This window comes from Ambystoma mexicanum, chromosome 5q, assembly GCF_040938575.1.
Source record: "Ambystoma mexicanum isolate Mex_15411 chromosome 5q, UKY_AmexF1_1, whole genome shotgun sequence".
Lineage (NCBI taxonomy): Eukaryota > Metazoa > Chordata > Amphibia > Caudata > Ambystomatidae > Ambystoma > Ambystoma mexicanum.
The window spans coordinates 467246317-467272541 of record NC_090933.1 but is presented as its reverse complement, the minus strand read 5'-3'; positions in this window follow the sequence as shown (position 1 = coordinate 467272541).

Genomic DNA, 26225 nt, shown 5'->3' with positions numbered 1-26225 from the left:
GCATGCAGAAAGCTGTGGAGTAGCTGTAGATCTTGGATTCCCACATGTGGGAGTACACTGGCATGGAGTATGTGGAATGAAGTGGTTGGATTTGCTACCTCTCTGTGCTACTTTGGAGACAGAGCAACATCCAGACATAATTGTAATTCATTGTGGAGGGAACAGTTTCGGGCATGTGACTGGAATTTTTTTGCAATTTGCTATGAAAGAAGGACTTAGGAAGGTTATGGACATGTTTCCTAATTCGCAAGTGATATTTTCACGGATTGCGCAGAGACAAATGTGGCTTCGTTCTTCTTCATTTGGTCCACAAATGGAAAAAGCAAGGCGCAATGTTAATAAGGCTGTTTGTGGCTTTCTAAGAGATTTTGGCATGTCTTCTTTTCACAATGAAAATATTATGTTTTGTAGTACATACATTTTTCGCAGAGATGGAGTCCATCTTACTTATGCTGGCAATCAGATTTTTCTGAGAAATTTACAAAATGCATTGCGACCTTTTTTGGAATTACAACAACGATTTTGAAGTAGATGTTAAGCATTTACAATTTTTGACTTACAAACACCACCCAAAGGCTCTTTTCAGAGCCACCACTTCTTTCCAGAGAAAATTACAATGTTTGTGATGGAGTAGTAACCCAATTTTTTTAATGTTCGCGAACTGTTCGCTGACTTCTAAAAAATACAAAGAGCCCTGCTTCATTTATTTTCACTTCTATTTTTTAACTGGGAAAGGCGGCTCTGAAAAGAGCCTTATTTTTTTTTGATTTTTGTAATTTTGTATTTTTTTTGGTTTTTCAGACACGACACACTAGGTGAGGAGGGTAAAGGGGGGTAAAGGGGGGGATAAGAAAGGGCGAGCTGAGAGAGGAAGATGTAGATTGGGTTTTATTTGGGTAGTGAGCAGGTCTTCTCGTGCTCTGAGACGATAGTCTCAAAAGCACTCGAAGTCGCTCCCCCCTGCAGAGTACTGTGTCACAGTGCATACATACAACTGTGACCCTCGAAAGGTAAGGGTCATCAGCATTCTGTATCGCCTGTGAGGCAGCTTGAGAAAGATGCTGTCCCACAGAGGTGGTCCTTGTGGTGACAGGATCAGAAACAGAGGATGAAGTAGAGGAAATCAACCTGGTACGTTCTTCGCAAGGTACAACCCTGCGAATAGCCCCAGAGTGAAATGACCTCAGGTGTCGCTTCATAGTAGTGGTCCCAAAGCTGTAGTTACCGTGCTTCCCGCGACTGAGTATCATTTTGCACTCATTGCAGGTAACATGGTTCGCACGAGCCTTAGGACCATTCCCATGAATGGTAAATAACCGCCACACCCAAGACTCACGCCTAGTGCGGGTAGTAGGGATTTCCTCTACCTCATTCTCATCATCCTCTTCTTCCTCCTCCGCATCCTCAATCCTGTTCCCCTCTTCAGGCCCTTGGGGAGGTGGTGGTGGTGGTGCTGAAGCAGGTGCAGCACCAAGTGGCAGTTCAGCAGCCAAGGATGCCATTTCGATGATGGTGTAGTCTGCAGGTGGCAGCAAAAATCACTGTGTTCTGAAGAATAGCCAGAAACACAATGGGAATAAGCTCTTGGGCGTGGTCTTTTATAGGGGTGCTTGTGCACGGTCCGCGGACATGCGCACTGTGCGCGGACAGATCGAACACAAAAAAAGGATCGGAAAGTTTCAAAAGGTATATAGAAACTCAAGATTGCTATGTGGGACTTGTGGCATGGTGAGATTTTATTGAAAAATATTATGGATTAACTGAAAATGTACTTTTAAATTGTTCGGGGACACGAACAGTGTCCGCATTTCAGGACAAACGATGAGCGTGGGCACGGTCATATGATCTGTTTGCGAACTGGTCTGCGAAGGAAGCGCTGTACGCAGAACACCAAGTGCACGGAGATTGGTTAGCGCATGCGCATTGATGTCCTACGGACACTGTTCGGGTTCTGAAGTAATTAAAAGTGCGTCACACGTGAAACGAACATTTCAGGACACCACGTGTGTTCTTAGAACAGTTTCAACTTGCTAGCGAACAGTACGAACAGGTGTGGTGTTCTTCAGGACACCTCCATTTTCATTTATGTACGAACATTTCAGAACACTCGCACTGTCCGCGGACACTTTTATTGTTTTTTTAAAAAAAAAACTGAAACTGTTTACAATACAATATAAAAATTAAACTTTATTTAACATATATTAATAATTTATGACAGAGAAGGTGAGGCAGAAACAGAAACAAAAACAGGAGAATTTGGGGTTTCAACATGATTGGTATTAGATAAGGAAGGGATGGAAATCTCATCAAAACGTTTTGGATTATGGAGAGGGTTTGGGGATAATTGACTGGGATATGGTGAGGAGGGACAAGTACATGTGGGGCAATGGTATGACGTTTTTGTTTTAAAATGATCTTCAACAAAAGTTTTCAAATTATTAAAATTGGTTAACAGTAAATCAATGTTTTCTTTTATGTTGTCAAGCGTGTTTTCCATAACAGCTTCTTCAGAGGTAGTTTCTATTTTGTTATGCTCTGTATAAAAAAATATATATATATATGTTAAATGTATACAAAATAATAATATTAAATGGTTTATATTATAAAGTGTTTACCATTAGTTTCAGTATCTTGTGACATTTCTTCATGTGGGAAATTGTCCTCTAGCCATTCCAGAGTACTAGACATTTCTGTGAGAAAAAAAAAGAAAAGATAATATATTTTTTAATCTAATACAGAAAATGTATAAATATATGAGTAAAATGAAGTACACTTACTATTTCTGGTAAGATAAGTCCTATGTATTCAGTGGGTGTGGTCTTGTTCTGAGTTCTGATGTGTCTGTGAGGTAATTATGTTGGAAGCCAATTTATGTTCTTGTGGTATATTCCATTTCAGAACATATTGTATTTAAATGAATGGTTAGTGTGTTACATATATGGGTTACATTTCTTATGTATTACTATATATAATGTGTTTGTGTGCTGCTTTTTGAATTTGTTAAATGTTCTTATATTATGATATAACAATCAAACATACCACCCCCAACCCCCCCCCACAGTTTTTAGGTAGTGGTACTGTTCTCCGAACATGTCCGCGAACATTAAATAAGTTTGCGGACATCAAGTTCATAAGAAGAGATTTAGTCAGTTCCATATGACATGTATATAAAGTCAAAGTCATGCTACTAAAAACCTATGAAATTCTGTGAAAAAACTTTGTTAAAGGGACGTTATGGTTAAGTTGCGCTACTAAAAACCTATGAAATTCAGTGAAAAAACATTGTTAAAGGGACGTTATGGTTCCAAGTAAAACCGAAAAACCCTTGAAATTCGCCAGTTATGGTAAGCTAAGCAACCGTAACTCGCGCCACCACCGTGCACTGCTAAGACTAACACCCAGGACATCACTGATGACATCACATGTCTGGCTCACTATTTTTTCTTTTGCTGACATATCTAGGCCACATGGTTTTCTTCAGTAACAGTCAGAAACTAAGAATTTTATTTTATTTGTAGACATATCCTTCTAGTAGGTTCTTACAGTAATTCCCTTAAAGTACAGTCACATCATATGAAACATATACATATGGGAAAACACAAGCTTGAAAGACAGCAATCCTTTTTGTGCATAAAGATAATCACTAGACTTATGAGCACTTTCTGATAGTTCTGTTGTTTTTTTATGGCTGTACTTTCCCTGTATATGGTCATATTTGTATACATTGTACTCACACTACTTTCCTTAGGGTCCAATCACATCAAGTGATACATATACATAGGGTAAATAGCAGCTTTCAAACAGAGCAATCATTTATTTGCATGAAACTAATCAGTTAAGTTATGAATTGTTTCTGCTACTACTTGTGCTTTTTTGCTAACTTCACTTTCCCTGTATATACCCATATTGGTATGTCTTCTTGTGTCTTTGTGTTTTGTCTATAGTAATGCAATTATGTAATACATGGGTTTTATTAGCTACTTATTACATATTTCACAGTACACAAAAATCTATTAGGAAAACAATTATCATTTCATTATTCAACATATTAACATTACGAATATCATACCTTCATCTTGTACGCTGCACACAATGTTATGTTTCTGTATGAGTAGCTTAGTATAATAGATAGGATGCTATTTATATCAATGCATCGTTCAATGCACTTATTAGGGTATATTTCTTGCAATGATTCTTGACACTTTTTTCACAACATAATAAGAATCCCTTCTACACATATTCCATGAGAAGTACATAAACATGTGATGTCATCAGTGATGTCATCAATGACATTTGTGATGTCATCTTTGATGTCCTGGGTGTTAGTCTTAGCAGTGCATGGTGGTGGCGCGAGTTATGGTTGCTTATCTTACCATAACTCGCGAATTTCAAGGGTTTTTCGGTTTTACTTGGAACCATAAAGTCCCTTTAACAAAGTTTTTTCACTGAATTTCATAGGTTTTTAGTAGCGCAACTTAACCATAACGTCCCTTTAACAAAGTTTTTTCACTGAATATATATATATATATATATATATATATATATATATATATATATATATATATATATATATAGTTTAATTCTTCCAATAAATTTTTTAATTTGCAAAACATACCTACTTTTTGGCTCAGTGAGGTCAGGGGGATTCAAAGAGAGGGGCGTTATATAAGGGTTTATCATCCAGATTCAAATAATTTGACATAAAAATATATAAATAAGGGCTTCCATTGGGCATCCCAGACTAGGCATTGACTTAGTTGGATTGCTGGATTGAAGTCACTTTCAGCTTGGCTTTCTTCGTATTGGGAGTCAAGGCCAGTACCATGGTAGCAGGTGTCTCCCTCTGTCCTGCTTATCAGCGTATCATGCTCTGGGTGCCTTTGACATCTGCTGCGACACACTTGGGCTATAGTTCGAGGTCTTACAATTCCTTCCACGGTGGTCTTGCAGGTCTGGTTCGTAAAGGGCAAGGTTGCTTCTCTCCTTGTCAACCTTTCAGTTCTTGCTGCCTTACTCCTCCTGTTGAACTGCCGTGCCTGGAAAGCTGTCTCGTAACGTGCTCTGGTGCTCCACCTTTTATCCATGTGGGGAAAGGAAAGGTGTGTGAGGTTCTAGTCAATTGCCTGACTTTGTCTGACCCTTGGGTTGGGACATGTCAGATAAACAGTTTTCATAGTCCATTGTCTTTCATGGGGTAAGACCGTGTTTGGGTTGGAAAGGGGAGGGGTGAGTGTGTCTGATTGTCCTACGAAGTAGTATGGGGAAAAGGTGCCATATGGAATTACAATCTTCATACTCTTGGTGGGGTGAGATTGATAGGGTTTGTGAGACAGACGGAAATTACCAGGATTATTATTATGAACGGAACAGGAGGGGTTTGTGAGAATGATAGAATTTATTCAAAGTAGGCTGGGTGTTCGGAAAGGAATGATCAAAGTGACATGGGTTTTTGTTCCTAGGGAATTTACTAGATATGGAATCGTTCCTGCAAACTATAAAAACTTGAAGAAACTTGTCTTCCATGTCCCTTTCTTTGGCATAATACCACTCATCACCTGGGGTATTTCCCCGAGCATGACCCCAGGCTCCCCCATGCAGGTGATCCTCTCTTGTTTGACTGCTACTATGGTTGGAGCCTAAGAGTGTCGGCCCTTCTCAGGCCACTTGAATAAGGGCTTCCTGAGGTCTGCTTTGGAGAATACCCTCAGGTTTCTCACAGGAGCGAAGTGACATAATTTGGCAGCAGGCGGGATATGCAGGGGTGAAATTAAGCTCCAACATACATGACGTGACACCTTATAATAATTATTGAACACATGTGTGGAAGGCTCTGAGAGAATTGTACCCAGAAACATCAGATATGGCATCAATAATAGCACGAAAAATGAAGCCAGATGAGGACCCTGCAGAGATCATATGATCAATCCAAGAGATGTGGACCTAAGAGAATAAACAATCATGGAATGATAAAATACCTTTAGTCTATCACATTTTAGTGATGGGACTCCCCATGGAAATGAACACTTCATTTGCATGCAGAGCACTTCGAATCATTGGTTTTCCATCCGACAAAAGAAGAGACAAGGGAACTATACCTCATATCTACAGAACAGCTCCTATTTGAAACTTTTGACTAGCATTTAAACAAGCCCAAGTTTGGGAAAGGCCTTGAAGAGGCCGAAACATGTGTCAGTTATGGGCGATTGTGTGAATGGGCATTGTGCATAACAAAATGTCCACAAGTGAATTTAATCTCTGATTATGATTGGAATGCCTGGCGCCCTTCTTTTGGGGCATGGTGCATCACTGTCTTTCTCCATTTAAGGATTGGGTATACCTAAAGTACCTACAAGCAGCAACAGGCAACGGGAATTCTAATAATAACCTAAACATAAACCAAAATATGCAATTATGTGGCACAGTTGTGCCAAATATACTCTCCATTTCTTCTTCACTGTCCTTAGAATAGGTGGTTGGGATAGAAGCAAAGGGATGGCCTGAAATACAAGCGACTATTGTACATTATTGCAAAAGGAAACAGGAAAAAGACAAAGAAACAGTAGACAATGCAGTAAGATCAGAAAATAAACTTGTGCAGAAAATATTAGCAAAAGTAAGCATGGAAGGGGCCATGTTCCACCCACCCAGCACGGGTGCCCCTCATTAGCAGCGGCTGTAGCACAAAAGGTGCTCCCAGTAGCAGTGGCTGTACCACAAGGGGAATACACACAAGTGCCGTGCAATCAGCCGTGGGGGATACAGCAGATACAGCCGCAGCCTGGCTTCATAAACACACAGCAGCCTGGATTCGTTCACACAGGGGGAGTGAGTCCATACATGGGACAATACCAGATGCGAAGGGGATAATACCCAAGGTAAGGGGATTTGTATATAGGGGAATGGGGCCCCGATTTGGAGGACAATGATCTGTTTGTGGGAATTTTGGTCACTTTGCACGAACATCCTTTCTCATTCCACAAACAGGACAGCAAGATGGAATGCAGCTACAGCTGCAATCCAATCAGATGTACGTACAACTGCAGCAGGCACAAGGGGTGCCACAGCATCAGATGCAAGTGCAGCCCATGCAGCCAAGGGTCATGCATGCGCAAGCAGAAGCACCGACTACGGTGAACGTATTGCTGGCATCAACGCAGACACTCACACAAGGGAAGGTGAAAATATTGGGGCAGAATGAGGTGCCTCATTACACAAGAGTACCAGTGGTGGCAGGAAGTCCATTCCCATCCTCAAACCATATACTTTCCCAAAAGGGCTGCCCACGGGAAGTATGAGTGTGTCCTGTCATAGCAGGAACTGAAGACCCCGAAGAGAAGCACAAGGTAGCAGTTCAAATAAGACAGAGGGATTTTTCCTTTCTAATAAACACAGGAGCTACTAGGTCCTGTATAAAGGAAGGGGGGTTCCAATTATCGAACAAGAAATTGGACATGCAAGGCTTTTCAGGGACAATTCCAAGTGGTGCCTCTGACAAAAGATTTGCCATTCACAATATGGACGTAGCATATAGTAGTGCCATTATTGTATTCAAAAGACACGCCCATTAACATATTGCAGAGGGATTTGTTAAGCAAATTGAATGCTACAATTTCATTCTTGGAGAAAGAGATGTACCCAACCAGGATGGCAGTGCTGATACAAGGCTACTATGCACACAGTACATTGAGAGGGACGCCGACTGTGAGAAACTTGAGGGTATTCTCCTAATTAGACTTTGAGAGTACCTTATTCAGGTGGCATGGGAAGGACAGGGGCTCTCAGATCCCAACCCTCGGAGTGAACAAACGAAGGAGAGGGAAACCGACAATGAAGGGCAAAGCCCGAAAACCTTAAAAAAAAACAATAACATTAGTGAAAGCAAGAAGTATTACAAGACAAGGGGAAGGGATCTGGGATCTGAGCCCAGCTGAGGGAAATCCAGGGCTGGAAAGTTATCACCTAAAGTTCAGTGAGAAGGGATCTGTTTTGTGTATTTGTTGAATATAATTTCTGAGAGGTCTGCGCCCGGAAGAGGGGATCCAGAGGTGAAGTCATCAACCAAGGTGTTCGTAAAACAGAACCTTTGTATTTGTTTGTTGAGAACATCATGCCTCAAAGAGACTTTGAGACTTAACCATCGAAGAACCTGATAGCTGATACTCAACTGTTAGCTCATGCTGGGAAGGCTGGGGAGAGTGCTGCGCTCCAAAGTCCCACCTTGTCCCATGCTAAAAACTTGGGCAAGGGAGACCTCAAGGCAATCACATCCTGACTTATTATTTGAAAACTGTTTCCTTTATTTGAATACCCTATCCCACACTCTTTCTGTAATTAGTTGGAAGCAGTTGGCAATCGTTTTTTTAGTATAGGCTTTTACTTTGACAAGACGCCACAAGGACTGCCTAATTTTTCATTTGATGGTCGACACTTGCTCCCTTTTAGATTTAGGTTTAGGTTAAGTGTTTTTCCACCCTGCACTTACAGTTTAGTGAACACACTTGAACTGTGTTCACTTGTTTCTGTCTTTACTGTTGTGACCATGAGTTCCTTACACCACACACAAACAGATGTTCTTGTATTGGCTACAGGTGCTGCTAGGATGGATACTTTTAGGGAGAATCCTCAAGAATGTGCTAATTCTCTTCAACTTAGAGACCCTCAGCAACTTTGCTGGATTTTGAGGACTTGATTTTCTTACCTGGAGAGAGTGAGACCCTTTTTTGCCCACTTTCCCATGGATTTTAATGTGATTTTATATACCACGTTTGATTTTTGGTTATGGAGTCTAACCAACTCCATAGGCATCATCTTTTACAATTGTGTCACAAAACACCTTCAGTGCAGTGCCACGGGGAAGTCTTCCAGATTTCTGAAGGCTTAAATACCTTCTCTGGGATCAACTACTGGTTCCTAGAGCAGTAAAGTAAAATTGACTTTACTTAGCATTGTACTTGCTAGACCCAGCACACCCTATCTTACAATAGAGTGCTGGAGGGGTTACTTAATATCCCCTGTGTCTAAATGTTCATGTAACATTTTTTATGTTACCCTTTCCTCAATTGACTGGCTGGTGGCAGTGGTTTCATTTTGAACTACCTTGGTTTGCATTTACCGCGACCGTTCAAGGCACCAGTAAAGTAATTGCGGGAGCAATCTTTTTTAAAATGCGTTTCTTTGATGAAATAGTGCCTGGTCTTCTTTTTTCACCAGGTCTTTGTAGAAAGGTCCTTCTATAAATGTTCTCTGTGCACCAAACCAGGTTTGGTCTCTTTGTTTTTTTTATTTTTATTTTTACATTTGTAGAGCGCACTACAGCCCAAAGGCATTGAGGCGCTATTTACATGAAAGTATATGTAGGCAGGAGTAGATTTAGGAAATGCGGTTACTTGGTTACATCATATCTGCTAGGTTACAGAGTACAGCTGGGCATACAAGATGGTTTCAGTGGAGTACAAAGTGAGAGCAAGCGATCTTGTTAATTTCGCCTTTGTCAGGGTTTCTGAGCGAAACCCGCCCCTGGTGCCCGAGTGTCTGGGGTAGGCAGGAAGTGAGGCAGGTGCCTGAAACTCCTGGTGCTTAGTCTCCTAGGAGACCAAGATGCACTCTGTGGTGATTGGCTGGATGGCTATTAGGCAAGGACAGCCACCCTGCTGGGTGAGTGACAGCTAGGCTGAAATGGATGGGAGAGAAATGAATAAAAGGTGAGTCTTTTGGCTCGGAAGGCAGAGTCGACCACTGGCGGAAGGAACCGAAGAAGTGCTCGAAGAGGACGCCTGCTGCAACTCCTGGACCCTTGGTTTTCCCGGCAAAGCCCTGCTGCAGTGACTACTTGCCAAGTTCGCATCGACAGAGAAGCCCCTGCAAGGACGACTTCTCCCTTTGAGTTGGTGGGACCAATCAACTGCAAAGTAAACCACCTGAAAACCCATCTCAGAGCTGGTTGAATTTCCTCAGAGTTGCTGCATGAACTGTATAGCCAGGGAGAGGGACACCAGATTGTGAGTGTTACTTTTAAGCTGGCCTAAAGCTTTTGGAAGATCCTCCAGACTCCTGCGAAGCAGGACTGATCAAGCCTGAGCCCCCTCAGCAGAGTTCTGGAACCCAGAAGTAAGGACAGTCCACCTTGACAGCCAGAAACCAGGCTTATTGCTATTTGCTGTACTGCAAGGAACTGAAACGCGAAACAGCCACTAAAAGTAAAGTTTGCCGGTTGCCAGTTTTGACAGTGCCAGTGCAGTGCAGGAGTCCCCTGACGTCCTCCCTCTTGTCCCCATGACTGAGGCCCGGGAACAGTAAGATCTGCAGAGCTGCACAGGAACAGAATTCATCAGCTGCATCTTTTCTTCTTTAGCAAGATACTGTAAAACAAGTCTAAGAGAACCTACCTCTTACTGTGGAAGTACTTGTAACATCTGCAACTCACAAGTCTAATCAGCTTGTGGCCCTACATTTGATTCCTCTTTTTGTATCAAAGACTCCTAAGAACTTGTGCAAAGACTTTTTCATTTACTTACCTGAAGTGCTCCATCCTGTATAAAGACTTTTGTCCATTGACTTTGGCTTAGCCTATTTGAATTGAATGACTCTTCTAAGTGCTATATGAAAGTATTTGCCCTGCTTATGAATATTTGTAGCTTCTTGTGTTCTACTAACCTTCATCTTTTACCAACTTTTATAGAGTGTTCTGAATGCCAACAGTAAGATATTAATGTCCTCAGCACCCTTGTTACTGAAGTCACCTGTGGGTGTAGGTTGTGTCTGTGGGCCATCCCAAAAGCATCTTGTCTGATTCAGAAACTCAGAGTTTACAGTATTGAAGTGTATTTGTGTGTTACTAGTATATTGCTCCCTTCTAAGGAAGGCTTTATAACTGACTGATAAATAAATTAATAATTGTTTATGCTAGAAACCTTGAGCGTAAGGGTTTATTTGAATGCCTGTAATTGTGAATCTTTGTGTAACTCCACTACAGCTCACATTTCCCCTCTTGATATAAGCCTGGCTGCTCAACACACTACCAAAACTGTAGTACAAGCTTATACCAAAGGTTGGGTTGCCTATACCTGTAGTCATAGTTGTTTGTACTGTACCCAGAGGGTACTGCATTCAAACTTTGCCAAACACGGGTGGCAGCAGTGGGATACATTGTAGAGTTTTTACATTGAGAGTTTGCTTTACTTTTGTTCAACTAAAAACCTTCTAAAGGCTAAGCTCCACTAGAAAAGCAATTGTAACATGCCAGATATGGATAACTTCAGACAGGAAGCCCTGATCATTTTGACAGTAGAACAACTGAAAGAAATGTGTAAAGTCAGGTCTCTCCCTATTAACGGAAAGACAAATTAACTAATTGCAAGATTGTTGAATAATCAAAGTCTGGGTAGTGGGCCTGTCACACATACTACCCTAGGAAATGTGGAAAATGATGAGGATGATGATGATTCGGAGTCTAACTCTAATATTGTTGAAGAGTCAGAAGAGTTTGAGGAGTCTCAGGAAGAGAGTCCCTCTTTATCTCAACAGGCCCTTATGCTTTGGCCTTTAGCCACAGGGACCCTACCAGGTCCAGTACTGAGTCCGGAATGTGTCTCTCTTCAAATAATTAGACTTGAGTTAGAGTTTAAAAGATTACAAGTCCAAGCCGAAGCCAAACATCAGGATCTCAAACTAAGGGAAATGGAATTACAACATGCTCTTGAAATGAAGAAATTGTCTATTGAAAATGTTTATATCCCAGAGTCTTCTAGGTCTTCCAGCCCTAAGAGACGTTGCATGCCTAAAGAAGCAGTGAGTATGTATCAGGTGAAACTTGATATTTTGGATTGGTTGGGTGCTTTTGAATATGACTATGGGATTCAGGGTTTCACAGGGAATCAATTGATTCCTTGGCTTTTGTCTAGGCTCCCCCAGGTTGCAACTGATGCTGTAATGGAGGTGGGGGAACTTGAAAGATTGGAGTATGAAAATGTGAAGCTAGCTTTGATAGATAGATTTGAGAAAACTCCTTCCCAGTACTTTACGAGGTTTAGGACCCTCACAAAGACTGATGGTACCCCTTGGGCAACCTTGGTGTGTGAAAGTTTGAAAAACTTAGATGGTTGGGTTAAGGGTTACAGAGTGAACTCTTTTGAAGGAATGAGAAATCTGTTTTTGTTGGAATCTATTTTTGATGCCTACTCTCCTGAGCTTAGACATCACTTGGCTGACTCTAAAGAGATTGATCCCAAGAAGCTAGCAAAGGCTTCTGAATTGTGGGTTGCCAACAGGGCCACTCAAAAGGATTCTGTGGCCACTCATAAAAAGGATGAGGGGAAGCAGCACAAGAAAGACGACAAAGAGAATTCTAAAACCTCCAAACCAAAAGAGGGTCACAAACATAAGAAGGGTAAGCCATGTGGGAAACCAGGTCAGTCTAGTGAAACCTCTGGTGCCAAACAAGAGGGAGGTCAGCAGAAGACCCCATTTATCAAAACATTTGGAAAATGTTATGCTTGTGGGTCAACTGACCATGTGAATACCAGATGCAAGAGTAAACCTTCAGGGGGCCACACTGCCTCCTTAGCCTTCATCCCTGAGGGAGAAGTACATATGGCAAGTGTCAACTTTCAACTATTGGCTGGAGTCCCCATTGGAGTCTCTGCCACTGTTTCTTTATTGTCCATGGGTCTGTGGGAACAGCAGAATAAGGATGTGTATAACTCTATACCTGATAACACCAAAGAATACTACAAGGACAGTGTACTTGTAAATGGTCAGGAGGCCCCTGCCATTAGAGATGCGGGGGCCAGCATCACAGTGGTGGATGAACACTTCTTCAAACCTGAGGATGCTGCTAATGCACCCAAAAGTCCCATTGAGCTTCCTGGAGGCCCTATTCAGATGGTTCCAATACTACTAGCTCTCATCCAGTGCAACAATATAACTGTAAGAATACCTGTCAGTGTACAACGTGAGGTGCCTGGGATAGTCCTGCTGTGGAATGACTTAAAGACTCATGGAGTTGTATCAAGCACCCCGGCCACTGAGTAAAAGGAAGCAGGAGCAGACAAGGAAGGCCAGAGAGCTCACTTTAAATGACTCTCAATGGGTTTTTTACAGAATGATCTATAACACCCAGACCACAGGAAGATCCAACTTCTATTTCCAAGAAGAACCAGATAAAAGGGAAACCCAAGGTCTTAGGAAAAAAGAAAGATAGCACTCCAGTGATTCTATCCAGGACATCCCCGAGAGCACAGTCCAAGGTCACACCTGTGACTACTCCAGCAGCTGAGTCTTAGTGTGAATACCAACTAGGAGAAGTTTAGTCAGCTGCTGAAGATTCAGAGCTGGAAGAAGACCTTCCCCCTGGTGCAGATCTGGATCCTAAAGACCATCCTGAGCTACAGTATTTACTGGCAGAAGGTGGCCCTTGTAGGGCAGACTTCAGCAGAGGTCAAACAGAGTGTCCTACTCTTGAAGGTTTTTGCCAACAGGCAGCTTCCCAGCTGGAAGGGCAGGAGCCACGGAAGCACAGGTTATACTGGGAGGATGGCCTCCTCTACAGTGAATCTACTGAGTCTATCCCAGGAGACTACAGGAGAATTGTAGTACAACAGGAGGTGGGATATCAGTTCCTCAGTTAGCCCATGAGATTCCTTTAGCGGGTCACTTAAGTTTTAAGAAGACCAAGGAAAGGATTTCTCTATATTTCTCCCGGCCTAAGTTGGGGTCTGATGTAGATACATTCTGTAGGAGTTCTCACACTTGTCAGACATCTGGTAAGAGTGGAGCCAAGAACGTGGCACCTTTGGTGCCCCTCTCAGAGGTGGGAGTCCCTTTTGAGAGGGTAGGAATCAACATTGTTGGTCCCTTAGACCCTCTTACATCTTCAGGCAACCAATTTATATTGGTTGTGGTAGACCATGCTACCAGGTATCCTGAAGCTATACCTATGAGGACTGTCACAGCTCAAGCCGTGGCTGAGACTCTACTTGGTATTTTTACCAGACTAAGTTATCCTAGGAAGGTTATCTCTGACAGGGGATCGAATTTTAGTGACCTACAAGTTCTCAACAGCCTACCATCCCCAGACGAATGGGTTGGTAGAGAGGTTTAATATAACCATGAAGCGCATTATAGATGCTTTAGAAGAACCCCTTAGAAGAAAGTGGGACCTTCTACTGCCATGCCTTCTCTTTGCTTATAGAGAAGTCCCCCAGGAAGGGCTTGGATTCACTCCCTTTGAGCTTCTCTATGGTCATCCGGTTAGAGGTCAATTGGCCCTAATCAAGGAGGGGTTGGAGAGTGCTCCTTCCTACAAGCCAGTGAGAGCCACTGACTATGTGTTAGGTCTCCAAAGGGGAATGACACAAATTATGACAGAAGCTTCAGAAAACTTGAAAGCAGGCCAGGCTCTGGTGAAGCATTGGCATGACCAGAAGGCCAACATGGTTGAGTTTACTCAAGAACAGCTAGTTCTAGTTATGGTGCATACAAGGCAGAGGGCCTTGCAGGACAAATTGATTGGACCCTTCAAGGTTGTGGGAAAACTTGGAGAGGTCAATTATTTGGTGGACTTAGGCAATCCTAAGGAGGCCTCCAGGGTCTTTAACACCAACCAACTAAAGGCCTATTTCTCTAGACCAGACCTGGGAGCTTTGCTTCTAGCCTCTGATCAGGAGGAGGAGGAGAGTGAGCCTCTACCTGACCTCCTCAGGGGACAACCTTTAGATGGAAAGATAGAAGGAGTTAATCTCTCTTCTGATCTGCCACTGGAACAACAGTAGGAGTGCAAAGCTCTGTTAAATCAGTTTGCCCTTCTGTTTTCACTATCACCAGGCTTGACCCCTTGGGACCAGCATGAGATTCTCACTGGTGACTGTTTACCTGTTAAAAGCAGAGGTTACAGAATGTAAGGACCCACAAAAAGGAAGAGGTCAAGAAGATGCTTTATCTCGGGGTAATACAGCCATCTACAAGTCTGTGGTCTAGTCCAGTTGTGCTAGTACCAAAGGCTGGATCCAAAGAATTGAGATTCTTGTGGACTGTAGAGCCCTTAATGCAGTCACCACGACTGATGCCCAAACCTTGACCTATGGCAGATGAACTGGTGGTCAAACATGGTTCAGCCAAATACCTCTGTACATTTGACGTAACCTCAGGCTATTGGCAAATTGCCCTGAGAGACCATGCCAAAGAGAAAACTGCATTTTCAACCCCTGGAGGCCTCTACCAGTTTAAGGTGATGCCTTTTGGATTAATGAATGCACCTGCTACATACCAAAGGATGGTGAATCATGTTCTGAATGGGATGGAGGACTTCTGCATGGTATACTTGGATGGCATTGCAGTGTTCAGCCCTACTGGGAAAGAGCATATTGATCACTTAGGATATGTATTGCAGGATCTTGAGCAGGCCAATCTGATCATAAAGGCAGGTAAATGTCAAATTGGTCTGAGTAAAGTTGACTACCTCGGACATGAGGTAGGTGAGGTGAAGTAAGGCCATTACCTAGCAAAGTATAGGCTGTACAAGACTGGGCCACCCCTACTACTCAAACCCAAGTGAGAGCTTTTCTATGACTCACTGGTTACTATAGGAACTTCATTGAGAACTATGGGACCATAGCTTCTCCCCTAAATGTGATCTCCTCACCCAAATTCCCCAAGAAGGTCAGGTTGAATGAGGAGCGCATTTAGGCATTTGAAGGACTTAAGCAAGCCCTTTGTCAAGCTCCAGTCTTAAGAGCTCCTGATTACAGTGAATCCTTTATTGTACAGAGAGATGTGTCCAATACAAGTATAGGTGCAGTTCTGAGTCAGCTGGATGAAAAAGGCAGGGAACACCCCATCTGCTTCATCAGTAGGAAGCTGAAGGAACCTGAAACAAGGTGGGCAACCATAGAAGGTGACTGTTTTGCCATTGCCTGGTCTTTGAAAATGTGTAGACAATACTTGTATGGCTCTACTTTTGTGATTCAAACAGACCACCAACCCTTGAGATGGTTAATGCAGATGAAGGGGGAGAATCCTTAATTGTTAAGATGGTCAATCATCTTACAGGGTATTGATTTTACCATTGAACACAGGTGAGGTGTAATCACCAAAATGCTGATGGTCTCTCCAGAAAGTATGACCGACTGGAGTAAGGAGATTCATCCAGGGGTGGATTAAATCCTCCTGTCCCTTAGTCTGGGGGGACGAGTGTTCGGGTGAATTGTCAAAAATGTGCTAATTCCCTCAACCTTAGAGACTCCCAGCAACTTTGCTGGATTTTGAGGACTTGATTTTTTTTACATCGAGAGAGTGAGACCCTTTTTTCCCACTTTCTCATGTATTTTAATGTGATTTTATACACTGTGTTTCTTTTTTGGTTACAAAGTCTAACCAACTCCATAGGCATCATCTTTTACAATTGTGTCACAAAGCACCTTCAGTGCAGTGCCACAGCGAAGTCTTCCAGATTTCCCAAGGTTTAAATACCTTCTCTGGGATCAACTACTGTTTCTCAGGGCAGTAAAGTGAAATTGACTTTATTAGCATTGTACTTGCTAGACCCAGTGCACCCTATCTTACAATAGATTGGTGGTGGGTTTACTTAGTATCCCCTGTGTCTAAATGCTCATGTAACATATTTTATTTTACCCTTTCCTCAATTGACTGGCTGGTAACAGTGGTTTCGTTTTGAACTACCTTGGTTTGCATTTACCGTGGGCGTTCATGGCTCTAGTAAAGTAACCGCAGGAGCAATCTTTTTCAAAATGGCATGCAGTCTTCTTTTTTTGCCAGTTCTTTGTAGAAAGGTCCTTCTAGAAAGTTTCTCTGCACGCCAAACCAGGTTTGGTCTCTTTGTTCATTTCGCCTTTGGCAGGGTTTCCGAGAGAAAACCACCTTTGGCACCTGAGTGTCTGGGGTAGGCAGGAAGTGAGGGAGGTGCCCGAAACTCCTGGTGCTTAGTCTCCTAGGAGACCCAAATGCACTCTGTGGTGGTTGGCTGGCTGACTGTCCGGCAAGGACAGCCACCCTGCTGGGTGAGTGACAGCTAGGCTGGAATGAATGGGAGAGAACTGAATAAAAGGCGGTCTTTTGGCTAGGAAGGCAGAGTTGACCAATGTACGAAGGAACCGAAGAAGAGCTTGAAGAGGACACCTGCTGCAACTCCTGGACCGTTGGTTTGCCCGGTGAAGCCCTGCTGCAGTGATGACTTGCCAAGTTTGCATTGACAGAGAAGCCCCTGCAAGTACAACTTCTCCCTTTGAGTTGGTGGGACCAATCAACTCCAAAGTAAGGCGACTCGACACCCAGCTCGGAGCTGGTTGAATTTCCTCAGAGTTGCTGCAGGAACTGTATAGCCAAGGAGAGGGACACCAGATTGTGTGCATTACTTTTAAGCAGGCCTAAAGCTGTTGGAAGATCCTCCAGACTCCCACGAAGCAGGACTGACCAAGCATGAGTTCACTCAGCAGACTGCGGGACCTCAGAAGTAAGGGCAGCCCACCTTGACAGCCAGGAACCCACGCTTATTGCTATGTGCTGTACCGCAACGAGCTGAAACGCGAAACAGCCACTGAAAGTAAAGTTTGGCCGTTGCCAGTTTTGGCAGTGCCAGTGCAGGAGTTCCCTAACGTCCTCCCACTTGGCCAAATTACTGAGGCCCAGGAACAGTGAGATCTGCAGAGCTACACAGGAACAGAAGTCATCAACTGCATCTTTTCTTCTTTACCAAGATACTGTAAAAGAAGTCTAAGAGAACTTACCTCTTACTGTGGAAGTGTGTTTAACTTCTGCAACTCACAAGTCTAATCAGCGTGTGGCCCTACATTTGATTCTTCTTTTTATCAAAGACTTCTAAGAACTTGTGCAGACTTTTTCATTTACTTACCTGAAGTGCTGCATCCTATACAAAGACTTTTGCCCATTGACGTTGGCTTAGCCTAAATTAATTGAATGACTCTTCTAAGTGCTATGTTCTGAATGCCAACAGTAAGATATTAATGTCTCAGCACCCTTGTTACTGAAGTCACCTGTGGATGTAGGTTGTGTTTGTGGGCCATCCCAAAAGGGTCTTGTCTGATTCAGAAACTAAGAGTGTATAGTATTGAAGTGTATTTGTGTCCTACTAGTATATCGCTCCCTTCTATAGAAGGCTTTATAACTGACTGATAAATAAATTAATAATTGTTTATGCAAGAAACCTTGAGTGTAAGAGTTTATTTGAATACCTGTAACTGTGAATCTTTGTGTAACACCACTACAGCTCACATTTCTCCTCTTGAGATAAGCCTGGCTGCTCAACATGCTACCAAAACTGTGTAGTACAAGCTTATACAAAAGTATGGGTTGCCTATACCGGTAGTCATAGTTGTTTGTAGTGTTCCCAGAAGGTACAGCATTCAAACATTGTCTAAAAGATACCAGGGATACGGGGAAAGTTTGTTGACTATCAAATGAATTCTTATTCAGACCACAATGCCAATTCACCATTTTATCAAGCACATAGACACTACTATCCTTGGAGGAGGTTGGTTGCTACAGATGACAACAACATGGAATGGCAATCGATAATGTGCATCGATCCCACACTAACATTGACAGGAGTGACTGACACAGAATTGTTAATTACACTAGATGGGGAGGAGGTGGATATGTTGTTTGAGCTGAGCAGAATCTGTCCAGTGGAGATAAAGGAAAGAGCAGTGTCCCAGATGACACAATTGGTAAAACAAACAAATACATGCAGGAGGATTTGGAGAAAGTACCAACGAGTTTATGGACAACAGGGCCTCATGACGTGGGAATACTAAAAGGGGCAGGGACAGTTCACATTAAGATAAAGGTAGGAGCACTACAACCACGAGTAGCAATATGAGACACTGCATGCCCTATGTCAGCAAGGCCTTATACAGGAGTCTACCTCACCATATAACACAACAATCTATCCAATCAAAAAATGAAAAGAAGGGGCATGGCATTTTATATAGGATTTGAGTCCTCTTCATAACATTATAGAGGCAGAATATCCTCTGGTTTCAAACCCTGTGACAATTTTGTTTAACGTCCCTGCAGAGGCACACTACTTCACAGTAGTGGATTTGAAGAATGCCTTCTTTTCTATTGCCCTGCATCCTGACTTTAGGTAGCTCACCAGGTTTACATATCACAGCATGAGATTCAAGCACACAATAAATGTCTCAGGGATACTTTGAGGGACCCAGCAAATTTAACAGAGTAATACAAATGGATTTGAGCAATTTGCAAGTAGAGAGGACAGTGATCCAATATGTGAATGACCTTTTGGTGTGCAGCACGACAGAACAAGAGTGTAGAAAGGACTCAGTGACATTACTGGCTGAAAAGGAGTATAAGGTGGACAAAGAGAAACTGCATTACTGCCAATCGGAAGTGGTTTACTTGGGGCAGATTGTATCAGCAGAAGGGTGAAAGATAATGCCAGAAAGAGTGGAGGCAATGCATAAAACACCTCGACCAAAAACAGTAAAAGAAATGCAAGGGTTCCTGGGCTTATGCAATTACTGCAGGGCATGGGTTTTTGACTACTCCACATACACCAAGCCGCTTCTCCAAGCACAGATCAAACACCAGATAGAACATGCACCAGTACCAGCTACACCCAACTATTAAGAGAAGTTTCACTTGTTTTCTCATTCAGACAGCAAAGTCATGAACGCTGTGCTGACACAAAAGAAGGGACAGGGTCACAAGCCACTGGCCTACTACAGCAGATCTCTTGCCCCTGTGATGCAGGGGCACTTTACTTGTGAACAAATACATTCTGCTGCTGCGTTCGCAATTGAGAAAGCTTCAATAATAACAATATGGTGCCCAGTAATTTTGTACGTGTAACATGCAATTTTCGCAATACTAGAAACAACCAAATCAACATTGACAACTCGGAGATCATCAGGTTAAGAATCTATATTGATGATCCCTGCAATAGAGGTGGTAAGGTGCAGGACAATATACCCAGCAGAATTCATTGCCTAACCAATCGATGAGGTAGATTACATATATTATTGTGTTACGTGCATAGACAGGAGTGAAGGTAACGCCTTGGTAAAAGAAGAAGTGATTGAAGGGGGGACAGGATCTTTATTGACGGGAGTTCAAGTATTGATCCAAATACGGGACAGAGGCACTCTTGGTCTGCATTAGTGGGGCACAGGCACTGAATCACAAGGAGTGAGAATTGATAGTGTTTTGTCAAACACCTCTGCCAGCACGCTACTCTGCACAAGCAGCAGAATTGGTGTTGTTAATCGAGGTGCTCAACATGTCAGAAGGGCATGCAGGAAATATCTTTTCTGACTCTGCGTACTTAACATCCACCGTACATTTGGGGTAAGCAAGATGGGAAAGGAGAGAAGAGGATTCAGGCGAAGTGATGGTTCACCACTACAGGACACAGTAATTCTGGGTGAACTACTCTGAAATGTTGCCACTCCCAGTGGAATGGGCAATAATAAAGTGTAAGCCACATACGGGAGGACAAGACTGTATTTCATTGTGTAACGAAAAAGCAGACAGAGCAGCGAAAGAAGCAGCATATCTGCCAGAAGTATCACATGTAGTCTTCCCTGGCAAGGAGGAGAAAATACCACTTCTAGCATTGATGAAAGCAACTTAAGGAAAAGACCACCAGAAAGTTTTAATGCAATCCCAATAGTGCATATAATAGAATTAAAGGGGGAAGCACCACACAAGGAAAAGGAGCTATGGAAGAAAAGGGGGTGCTCTCTATCTACAACTGAATTATTTGGCGACACGACAGCATAGGCAATGTGGTAATGCCAAAAAAGGTGTTAAATGTGGCTCCGGAACAGCTCAACTACCCAGCCCACGTGTCGAAAGAGCACGTGGCTGTAGGGGTTTGTAAAAACTGGTTTGTGCCCAACTTGTATATGTAGATAACTGTATGGTTTGCCAGACATTTCTACCTAGTCACACTTTAAGAGTGATACGAGCAACCTTACCCTGGCTGGAAGGGCCCTTCCGACACTTGTGTATCAACTATGTCAACATGCAAGACAGATGCACTTTTTTTTTTTAATTTGCATTTAATCAATAAAAGATTTGTACAAAAAGTCTGTTAGTGTTCTTACTAAAAAGTTCTGATGAGGGTACTTAGGGCACCGCTTTCAGTTTCTTTCATTCAAAAGTCAATTTCCCCGCTGTTATCGTCAGACTGATCGATGACCGTTTGACGTTTAAAGTTTAAAGTTTTACCGGGTTGGCTCTTTTCAAGGCAATATCTAAAAGTTTGGCTACGGCCCTCGACCATCTAGCTGAATCGCCAGAAATGAGCCGACACCAAACCGTCTCTTCACTAAGTACCGATGGATGTGATAATAGCGGTGCCAAGTATGCCTCTCTTTCTGTAGACATCCCTGGACAGGATGTCAGGAGGTGTCTCACCGTTTCAAGCTGATCTGGGTTCTCACATAGACGACATGAGGCTGTTGCGGATTGAGATCTAATGGCCAAAATTTCCCTTGTGTGTAGGGTATTTAACCAAGCCTGCATTAATGTTCTTCTCAGATATTTTTCCGGAAATTTTTCACAATATTTCAGCGGAGTCTTTGGTTTATTGTGTCCAGGCGGAAGATCTTTCAGTAGTTTATATGACAGAATTTTTTCATTTGTCAAGATCCAATCTTGCTGCACTATTTTTTCTTTCACTCTGCCAGGATTAGAGATTAAGAGTTCTTCCGTGCAGGCTATTTCTTCCAATTTGTCTTTCCGTTTCTTGACCCAGTCAGTTAGAGGTTTACACCGCCCTCTTTGAATTTCTTCAGCTACTACCTGAAAGATGGGTAGACCGTCTGGCAAAATAATTTTTCTAAAGAGTTGGAGTGCCCCTTGCTCCACTGTTGATGCAAGAGACGTAAGACCAAGGTCCTGTCGAATCGCCGCCATGGGGGCTGACTGTGGGAGGCCCAGCACCATCTTCCACACAAAACCTTCCAATTTTAGCCACAGTTCTTCAGGAAGGGTTAGATTTGCGATCATTCCATAAACTAGAGCGGGAACTATTTTAGATGTGTAGAAGTGAAGAGCTGGTGTCCACGAAAACTTTCCACATTTTTTATCTACAGCTTTTAGTTGGGCTGGCAGGTTTCTTGTTTTATCCCACAGGGCCTTCGTAGTGGTGTTTTCTTTCAGGGAATTATCTATCCACACCCCAAGATATTTATATTTATTCACCACTTCCAATTTGTTGTTTTCCAGGAGCCAGGCCGACAGGGTTTTGCGGTCGACTGTCGATTTGGTAAAGAGCAAGATTTTTGTTTTTTGGGTGTTAATTTCTAAGTTTTTTTCTTTCATGTAGGCGGAGAGGTTTGATAATTGCCGTTGTAAACCTATTTTTGTCTGGTCCATCAGGATCAGGTCATCTGCGTACCATAACCTGGATACTTTTGACACTCCCACTCTTGGCGGGAATGAGCGAATTTTCTCTTCAGTGAACTGGAAGTCGCCTATAAAGGCAATAAACCGAGCCGGTGCCAGGGGGCAACCTTGCTTGACCCCATATTTTGTGAGAATTTTGTTTGACAGGTGGCCTTGCTGGCTCAGGCCGACACGCATGGAAGTTTGAGTGTGTAGGGCCATGATTGGATCCAATATTGGAATATTGCATTTCCAGGTTCTCAATTTCTCCCAGAGTTTCACACGATCCACCATGTCGAAGGCCTTCGATAGGTCGACCAGAGCCAGATGAACTTTAGGGGCACCTGATTTCACCCTTGCTCTAATGATGTTTAGAATTAAGATGTTTATCGCCGTCCCTGTGCCCTTTTGGAAACCAGTCTGGAAAGTATCAGCTGCAGGTGAAGCTCTTGGGTTTTCTCTGGACCCTTTTTTAAAAATAGGGACCATACCGCTTCTGTCCAGGATGTTGGGATCTGTCTGGCTTTGTGGCAATGATTGAAGATTTCCCTTAAAACTGCAGCCCATTCTTCCAGATGTTTTTTGATGTCAATATTGGTTAGACCATCAGGGCCCGGGGCTCTTGAAGTTTTCAGTTGTGTTATTATTCTTAAAATATCTTCCACATCTGTCAGCGGGATCCAATGGGCACCGAGCTGCTGGATTTTCCTGTCTACCATGTTGGTGGCAGCTGTTCCGGTTTTGTTCCGAGACCGCGACCGCGTTTGCAACACGGGGTGCCCTTTGTCCATTGATAGTTTTTAATAACTTCCAAAAGTCTCTTGTGTTTTTTAAAGCGAGGGACTTCTGCATGGCTTCTGCGTCATTCTGATACAGACTCGCCGCGTGGTGTTCTATCCATGATTTATAGTGGGTTGCACCCTTTTGGTAATCGGACCATGCCTCTGCTGTTTGGTGCCTGATTGCGAAGTTTTTCAGATTTCTAGTTTCACGTCTCTTGATCACCACCAACCGATCGTAGGTATGATTATGTGCAGGTTTCTTACCCTTTATTCCTGAAAAGGACACCATATGCGGTAATAAATAAGGGCGTATAATCTGGTCTTCTAGCAACTGGGCTGGTTGTTCTGAACTCAGGATCCGTGCTCAACCTATCCTTTATGGTTCTGATGTTCTCAGCCGTAAGGCGCAATCGGGATTGTTGCTTGTTTGGTTCCACTTCCGAAGCATATAGGAGCCTTTCCGGTGCCTGTGCTCCCCAAGATAGTTGTAGCAAATTGTGATCGCTTTCCAGTGTTTTCACGACTTTGAAGGACGAAATAAAAGGGATCAGACCTTCAGTTACTAAAATATAATCCAGAGTAGCAAAGGATACATCTCTTTCCCACATTGGAATCTGAGGTTCAGAGTCTTTTAACGTTGCTGCATTGTATTTATTTATTTAGTCAGATTTGTAGAGCGCACGTCAGCCCGTGGGCATCGTGGCGCTTGTTACAGATAAAATCTTAGTTACATAGGATACAGTAATTACATACAATACAGAATTTACAGTAGACATATGTACATTAGCAACACAGTAAGTTTACATGGATTCCTATGAGTTTCATACTTATTTTGCAATAAGTTGAAAAAATGTTCTTGATTTCATCAGCTTTGACCATGCAAAACCTCTTTTGTCTGCCAGGGAGCCGGTCGATAACGGTTTTTCAGATGTTGTGTGTGTTTTGCATTTAGCGTTTAAGTCACTGCAAATTATGATATTATCCATATCGAACTCTACATTGATGGTATCGATGGCTTCAGCCACTGAGTTGCAATTTCTTTTTAATGATGTTCTCTCTGGGTTCCAATACACGTTTATTATCGCAAGGTCTGAAATGATCCATATATCCTGCACTCGGTCATAGCGCTGCCATAAAGTTAGGGTGCCGAGCATACCATAGGCTTCAATGATTTTGGTTTTTTGCGTGATCCCTGAGCCTATGCGAATAGCCGTTAGAAGGTCTGAGGATGGTCTTCCCATTAGTGACCTACAGGCTGGAGAGAGTTCTATTGCAAATCCATCTAATGTCTGTGGCTCTGTTAACCAAGATTCCTGTAAACACAGGATATCGAAACTTCCTAAATTTATGTCACTCGGGCGGGTCAGGTGTTCTATGATGCCATAACCAGGTCTTTTTTGGCCGATTTAGGGGCCAGTTTCACTCTAGATGTTGGAAGCTCTAGAGGGCTTTGTGTTCGCTGCTATCTCTTGTGGGATCGACCAAACGTATCCACCAACCACTTCCATGGTCCTTCTGAGACTTTTGGCTTCTTCTGACACATTTGATTTTTCGTAAATTTGTCCCGTTTGTCTGAAGAGTTGTTTCTATCTGTTGGGCTCTGCGTAGTTTTATAATGGTTTCGCTGATGCGGACTCCGCCCGGTATTTTCCCAATTTGATGAGGATTCGAACTTTGGGTCTTCTCTTCTCCAGTCGGAGTGTTCGTGGCCATTACTCGGCAACTGATGACTAGTGATTCTGCTCCTCGTGGTGTCTTGCCAGCGATTTTGGTTATACAGTGCTTCAGTTCTTGAGATGTAATGGGCCCTTGCTGGAGAGACCCTCTTCCGAGTTTCTTTTTCGGGCTGTTTTTGTGCCTGTTTGGTTACTGAGAACACATTAAATCCTAATTTGTGTAGATCTTTGGAAACTTCTGAAGGGATTTCTGCTATAGCTTCGTTTCTTATATGGATGAAAGCTTTTGCTCTATGGTCCCGATGATAAGGTTCTACCAACTTAACATCATTTGTCGTCAGATGTTCTAATTTCTTAATTTTTGCTAGGGTTTTAAGAACCGTTTTCCTGTTCAAGACCATATACCCTTCTTTAGATGACATTTGTTCAAGTTTAAAGATTGTAGTTCGTGTGAGTTTTTCGTCAAGTTTCTTGGATCCTTTTGACAGCCATGAGTTTTCCACGTACTTTGATCGGAGGCCTATTTTGTCTTTGATCTTTCAGGGCTCATTTTGTGATTTCTTTTAGGTTCCATTTGGCCCTCGACGACCTCAACTCGCCCACGCCTCAGTATGGGCACTTCTTTATCATCCTCAACTTCTTTGGGGTCGTTCGATAAAATGGTTTTATTTACAGCTGCTGAAGCTGATTTGACTTCTGGTTGGGGTGATATGATTTGGGAATCTTCTAAATTGTCATAGTGCTCAGACAGGTTCATTAGATCGCTATTTTTCTGAAATTCCTGAATCGTTTTGGAGATGTAGGCAAGAGCTGATGATCTGGTTTAACAGGTGGAATAGTTTGGGAGCGTTCAGTCATCCTTACTTTAGCCTCTTCTTGCTTCTTTCCTTTTGCTCCGGTGCCCAAAACCAACAGTGGATGGGATGACTTTTCTTCTGTTTGCTTTGCTCCAGATATCGATGCATGTTTGATTTGTTGAATTTGAGTTTTAGTTGGTTTAATTTTTTGCGACTCCAGCTCTGTTCGGTCTTTTAAGATCCTAGACTCAGATATTGGAGACGGATTCCGCGATGGCTTTGCTCCAAAGATGGGTGCCAAGTCCTTGTGGAGAGGCCCTTCACTAGTCTGGGACCCAATAGAGATTGAAGATGATGTAACTTTAGCGACATGGTGCCTTTTCGTAAGTTGGTCTTCCAATTTGGCAATTTTAGCCTCCATGGTCACCTGTGATAGCGTAGTTTTTGTGTCCAGGGCTGTTATGAAGCCTTCAATGAAGGTCAGCTTTGCCAGCATTGCAGATGACATAGAGGTGTTGTCTTTGAGAGCTTCATTGATGGACTCGTAGAGATAAGCGAAGGGATTTAAGGCAATTGTTGACATT